Here is a 7,804-nt window from a genome sequence, read left to right on the forward strand (position 1 = left end):
TGATGATACATATCTAAGCAATTATAATAATAGAATAAAGTGAGAAGTTAACCGCACGTTTAGAAGTAAAAAAAGAGATTACTTGAAAAGCAAAATTAACGAAATTGAAACAAACAGCAAAAACAAAAATATCAGAGATTTATATAAAGGTGTAAATTAATTTAGAAAGGGGTGGCAACCTAAAGTAAACTTGATAAAAGATAAAGACGGTGAATTTCTAGCTGACCCAAGCGATATTCTAAATAGATGGAAGAACTACTTTAATGACCTTTTAAATGTTCATGTAGGAGATAAATCAGAAGTACATGAAGTGCACACAGCAGAACCTTTAGTTCCAGAACCTAACTTGACTGAAGTTAAAGATGCTATTAAAAGGGTAAAGAATAACAAAGCACCTGGCATTGATTTAATACCAGCTGAGTTAATTAAATATGGTGGAAATTCATTAATATGTCAAATTCACAAATTAATTTGTTTAATATGGAATAAAGAAGAAATCCCTCAACAGTGGAAAGAATCCATAATTGTTCCTGTCTTTTAAAAGGTGATAAAATTAACTTCAATAATGACCGTGGAATTTCTCTACAGGGTGGGCCAAAAGTCAGGTGACAACATTGTCATAGGAAAGGCTGGTGTGTTGGAGGACCACTTTGGCCACGTGTGATGTTTGAGGGGTGGGGCAAACCCAAGGACACATGTGACTATCCCGAGCGCCATCTTGGAATCCGCCATCTTGAACGCAACTTAGGTTTCTTCAATGGAACCATAGGCATGTGACATATGATTTCCAATTGGTTTTTCGTCAGGAGTTCAATGCCGCAAACCGTTTTGTCCTATCGTGATCCTTTTCCTGATTATGGCCTGTCTTTCCTTCTTTGTGTCTCCTCACAACGCATGCTCGAAATGACCACCCTCGTGCACAATGGTTTGTGCCACACCCCTCTTCCAGTCCTCATGCACAGCCAGCAATGTCTCCGGACGCACAGCAGCACAGGCATTCACAATCCGCTGCGCCAGATGCTGTAAATTCTGGATTTTCACGGCGTAAACCATGGCCTTGAGGTGGCTCCACAGGTAGAAGTCGAGAGGCGTGAGGTCCGGTGACCGTGGTGGCCATTCTACCGGTCCCCGACGCCAGATCCACTTCCCAGGGAACTGCTGGTCCAGGTAGTCCCGTACGCAACGTCCGTAGTTGGGAGGGGCTCCATCCTGCTGGAAGAACGTTGGGTACGAACCGTCCTCCAACAAAACCGACGGAAAAATCTCGTCATCCAACAGTCGTTGGTAGTGGTCGGCATTCAGCGTGCCGAGGATGAAAAATGGGCCAATGATCCTAGTGCCAAAAATACACACCACACCATAACCTTCTCGGAACCAATGATCCGCGATGCATCAATCCAGTGTGAGTTGTTATCACTCCGTTTACGTAAAAAAGTGCCTCATCGGAGAACTACACTTGCAAGGGGAGATCCGAGTTGGTCTCCAGTTCCTCTGTCGCCCATTCGGCAAACTGTACCCGACGGTCAGGATCGCCCTCTGTCAGATGCTGGTGCATCTGAATTTTGTATGGGTGCCACTTGTTAACGGCAAGTATCCTCCGTATGGACGTTCGGCTAACTCCAGATTCAAGGACGATACGTCTGGTGCTACGTTGGGGGCTTTTGGAGAAGGATGCGAGGACAGCGACAGTGGTTGCCTCATCTGTTGACGTTTTTGGGCGACCACTGCGTGCTTTATCGGCCACAGATCCGGTATTTCGGAATCTGCTGATGAGTTTGGCCACACCATTGTGGGAAATGGGCTCCCTATCGGGGTGTAATGCATTAAACTCTGCAGCCACCACACGCGAGATCCGATTTCCACACATGAGGATGATCTCCACACGTTCTTCGGTCGTCAGCACCATTATTCAGTCGGTGATACCGCAAAGATAAAACAGGCCATAATTAGGAAAAGATTCATGATAAGACAAAACTGTTTGCGGCATTGAACTCCTGAAGAACAAACAATTAGAAATGATATGCCATATGCCTATGGTTCCATTTAAGAAACCTAAGTTGCGTTCAAGATGGCGGATTCCAAGATGGCGCCCGGGGTGGTCACATGTGTCCTTAGGTTTGCCCCTCCCCCCAAACATCATATGTAGCCAAAGTGGACCTCCAACACACCAGCCTTTCCTATGACAATGTTGTCACCTGACTTTTGGCCCACCCTGTACTCTCAACAACATATAAAATATTATCTAACATTCTTTTAACAAGACTAACCCCATATGCTAATGAAATTATAGGTGATTATCAATGTGGATTTAAACGTAACAGATCAAATACAGATCAAATTTCTCACATTAGACAGACACTTGAAAAAAAGTGGGAATATAATCAAAATGTCCATCAGCTATTTATGGATTTCAATGCAATGCAATGATTCGGGCAAAAGAGATCAATTATTATTAGTAGAGTTTGGAATACCTAAGAAGCTTGTTAGTATGATAAAAGTATGCACCAGTGAAACAGAAAGTAATATTTGTGTGGGTATTAATGTGTCTGACAAATTTACAATTTATGATGGGTTAAAACAAGGAGATGCATTATCTCCATTGCTCTTTAATTTTGCCTTAGAATATGCTGTTAGGAAGGTAAAAGAAACTAACGAAGGACTAAAATTAAATGGTGTGACTCAGTTGTTAGCATATGCAGATGATGTAGACTTATTGGGGGATGATATAAATACAATTAAGAATAATGCTAAAATATTTTTCAAAACTGCTAAAGAGATAGGTTTGGAAGTTAACAATGAGAAAACTAAATATATGCTTACAGGCCGAAACCAAGTGTTAGGTAATAATCAAAATCTAATTATTGATAACAACTCGTTTGAACCAGTTTCCAAATTCAAATACTTAGGAGTAATATTAACAAGTGAAAATTATATTAAAGAGGAAATAAAAAGTAGGCTTAATTCAGGAAATGCATGTTACTTCTCTCTTCATAAACTTTTGTCTTCTCGTTTAATATCAAATAAACTAAAAGTTCAAATATACAAAACAGTAATTTTGCCTGTAGTATTATATGGGGGTGAAACTTGGTCCCTTACATTGAAAGAGGAACCTAAATTGAGAGTATTTGAAAATAAGATCCTTAGGAAAATCTTTGGACCTAAAAGGGATGAGGAGACAGGTGAGTGGAGAAGGTTACATAATTTAGAACTACATAATTTGTATTCATGTCCAGATATTATTAGAATAATTAAATCAAGAAGACCTAGGTGGTCAGGCCATGTGGGACGAATGGGAGAGGAAAGAGGAGTTTACAGGATTCTTGTTGGGAAACCTGATGGTAAGAGACCTGTAGGAAGGCCAAGACGAAGATGGAGGGGCAACGTTGTGATGGACCTAAGGGAAATCGGTAGGGATGGAAAAGAGTATATAGATCTTGCTCAAGATAGGGAAAGATGGAAGGCCTGTGTTGCTGCAGCCATGAACCTTCGGGTTTAAGAAGGCTAGAGAGTTAGTTAGTTAGTTAATTAGTGAAAATTATTGGGAGATCGGGATTTAAATGATTGAAACTTGAAAATCTTCAATACCTTTCAGCGGAAATAATAAGATATTTCCGAACGCTAGCATTTGGCAAGTACGTACACTTAGCAACGTCGCAATCAGCTATCAATCAGGCAACGTAGACTTCGCTGTAAAGATTATGCAAGCAAACACAGCACATATGGTTATGCCAGCTTGAAAAAATCAATCAACCATGTAGTTTGCACAATAGAGACAGAACGATTCTATAGACTATCTTACTTTGAGGAGCGCCAGAACATTAAAGGATCTCTAAATTAGAATAAATAGAAAACCTGTCCTTGCAAATTGCAAGGAAAATTGCAATGACACAATATTTTAATTACTGGTATTGACTACCATATCCAAAATCCGTCGCACACAAGCACGCGACCTCGTTATTTATCTAAACTGCTGAAAAAAAAAAATGAATCCAATTGTGAAATGGAAAATGGAGCGAAATATTTATATTGGCCCATTATCTTCATGAAAACGTAGTCAAAAGATACGATTCTGACACTCATAACCATCGAAATTAAATTTAAGTATTTTATCACTAGATATTCTAGATATTTTACATACTAGAACACTGTAATATTTCTTTTTACGAAATCATGCAATAAAGCTAAACGTTTGTGGAGAGAGTAAGCATTTTCTCACAACTTTTATTTCCCCTCAACATACATTTTTTTGAATTTATTCTTTGTTTTTTAAATTGGAGAAAATTTATTCAGCATTATTTTCAATTTATGTTTTTCCCTTTTATTCGTGAAATGACCAAAAACCTGTAGATAGAAAAAAGTTTCAACCGGAAATATTAGCAGATTTTAAAATATCAAGTTCTACACTAATTTGAATCGGAGATATTAGATCAAAAGTAAGTGGCACTACTTTGTTTTGACACACCTTACACCCCGTTTATAGAGACTGTCGTTAAAATAACAGAATATAAGCGCGTTGCAATGACTTTCGTGCAATTTCTAAGATATACAGTGTTGAGCAGTGGCAGTGGCGTGCCCAGAATTTTCGAAAGGGAGGGGTTATGTATACTTCTCCTTGGTAGTCAGCCCTCATTTTGTCATATTTTCCTACCTTTCACGTTCTTTTTTATCGGAATACTGATATAACCTCACGTCACAGAGCGAGCGACCATGCACTGTTTAAAAATGGTGTTAAGGTGAGAGTGATCCCAGGAGGTCCACACTGCATTTTGGTCAATGCTAAACCTCAGTGATGCTAAAATAACACAAATACTTATTTTCTATTCTCTTCCAATGCTCAATATTCGGGTGGATGCGGGTGTCGCCATCTCCCCAGCTGGAAAAATTAACGTAAAGCTTGCCTCCGCCTATTTTATTGACCCCCTATTGCACTGGTTCCCAAACAATTTCGCTTCACGGCGCCCTTACTGTTTCATGATTTTCCCGCGGCGCCCAAGTCAGATTGTAGGCCTGTCTAACACTTGTGAACGCTCAGTTAGTGGGGTTAGGTTGCTTGCCTTAAGTTAAAAATAAACACATCTTTCAAATTCAGAAACATTATATGCGTATATAGGCTAACAAGTAAGCGTCTCTTCAGTGAAAATATTGGAACACTTCGCGGCGTGCTCTTTGGGAACCACTGCCCTATTGAATCATAAAAGCTATAGTAACCAGCCATACCCAGAGCTGGAGAAAATCAAGTTCTTAATTTAAGAGCCCGTATCAGCGTCGCTCGAAAAAAGCAGCGGACAGATGTCATTTATTCTTCCTAGTCTTACCAATATTGATTACATTTCCCCCTTCGAAGGCAAATCCATTGCATGGGAGACCTATTGAGACTTTGCTGGAGGGAGGAGTTGCTCTGTCCAAAGAAGCAGACCACAAGGTTCCCTGTCCGCTACTCTCTCCCCGCTCAAGAGTCTGACCATAACAGGTTTCCTGTTACAAGACAAAACTTTTTCCGAGTGTCTGAAAGAAGAAAAACCATAGACGAGAAAAACACACATTGACGAACATCGCAATACAACTGAGAGCCAAGGACTATTTACGGTAGGCGGGGTGTCCAGGGAGTCCGAATCTTCCACGAGAGACTTACGAAGTACTAAAATTAAATAGTGTAAATATGCTTGTTTTGTTTAGCATCTGTCGTATAATCGAGAGACGTGTATTTCCGTCAAACATATTCTAAGGGAAGGATTACATTGAGGTCAAACAACTTTGGATGACTGTATCAAATAAGATTTATGCACACCACTACCTAAGTAATATGATTAAATATTAAATTAAGAGCTTTTCATTTCGTCAAATGGATCTAACATCCTTTTTCGGTATTCAAACAATATTCAATTCCTTATCTGTTTCACAATCACCTTGCCAGGGTAGTTGTTTTTATACAAATTGAAGCGATCTGAACTATTCATGAGCTAGATAATGAATATGTGCGGTTATATTCCTATTCATATGCCGCCTTTTTCCCATTCATGTAATGACAATATTAATTAATATTTTAATTATTAATTTAATATTACAGTTATTTTAATTTGTTTTTATTATTAGAAGAAGGTACCAACATCATAGGCGTGCGCAGACTCTCTGATAAGGGGGTGGGTGGGTGGGGCAAAAGCCTTGAAAATTCAGTCAAATCGGGAAAGAAAACCTCATTTTATCTCACTGTTTTTCGACTCACCCCATACCTCCGATTTACGAGCCTTATTTGATATTATTGTTTCCCGCAAACCTCACATCGCTACTGTTTCTGGTTTCTTCGCTATTTCAGGTGGTACTTTTAGGTGCCTCACGCGGTATATATATGTAATTGGTGATAAAATAACGCAGTAAAGTATTAAGTAAATATATTTTATCCCCCTACTTACAAATCATGAAAGGAGTCAAATTCGAAATTAAATTGAACGGACGCTCAAAATGTTTAAAAATAGCACTATTACCATAACAGATCATAAAGTATTTTTTACCATTGACCCTCAGAAATATCTCAAACTGACAATGAACGTTCATTGAACTTATTTATGATCAACAGCTAAAAAGTCAATCATTTGCGTGGCTGGTTGATAATCCACCACCAGATAGAATTTACACAATATTTACCTAAAAACTCTGGGTAAAGTCACCTTCCCCCTAAAAAAAATCCCTTTCGTGTTCTCACAAAAAAAAGTTATAATTTGGCACAATTTTTCTTTTGCAGGCAAACCTTTTGTAAAGGTGTACTTCAGTCTGTGCAACCAGCCCTTCCCATTTGTGAACAATAAACTTGGGAAATCCCCCGTCCTTCACTGTTGTCATTGCACTACAACCCCATCGTGATTTAGTATTAGGATATCGCATAGTGAAAAACTGTTTACAAGCATCGCCCAAACAATTGATTCTCCCCCAAAACCTTTCCCTGCCTTCTTTTTTCTTTTCCTAGCTCTCAGCATGCGGTTTTCTTGGAAGACTGGCCGATTGCGAAAGAAAAAAGGGTCGGCGGAGGAGTGTGGACGGGGGGGGGGGGGGAGGGGGGGTTGAGCGCGAGCGGTACAGAGGGGGAAACGGCTAGCGCAACCAGGTTAGAAAAGTCGAAGTTAAAATTTACATACATTGCTCTGTACGTCGAAAAACTACAGACATTCTAAAGAAAATTATGTAAGATCAGTTTCATTTCTTTGCTGTAGAAGAACAGTTGAAGCTTTCTTATGCTTTAAAATGTTGATTTAAGTTATTACATACAGTAGTGGGTCTTGTGCTATAACCAGGACCACTTACAAGTGTAGAAAGGAAGAGCTCCTCTCAAGCAGATTTACCTACACTTAAACCTAGCTCAACATGCCCATATGAGCTTTTTGCTCTAGTGTGGAACCCCCCTCTAATCCAAGAATTTTGTAAAAATGCCCTCGGGAATTTCTCAGAAAGGAAGAGCTCTCCCCCAGCAGATTTGTTTACACTTAAACCTAGCTCAAAATGAGTATTGCTCTAGTGTGGAACCCCCTTCTAATCCAAGATTTTTGCTCGGAAAGAAAAAAAGCCTCTTGCCCATACTTACAAAAGTTGTATTAGCCAGATTTTTGTCCATAAACTTGTCAACACCAGAAATTAAGCCAATACATACACACATACACACCCATATACACACGTATTTACTTCCAATTTAAGCTCAATTGGACCTCAGCCTCAATCCAATATTAAAACAATGTAATATGCAGAGAACCTCTAGAATTGCTCCGTAACTCTCTCATTTCTTACATCATAAACATATGATTTTTCACCTATGAGA

This window comes from Lepisma saccharinum, chromosome 4, assembly GCF_977018435.1.
Source record: "Lepisma saccharinum chromosome 4, izLepSacc3.1, whole genome shotgun sequence".
Taxonomy (NCBI): Eukaryota; Metazoa; Arthropoda; class Insecta; order Zygentoma; family Lepismatidae; genus Lepisma; species Lepisma saccharinum.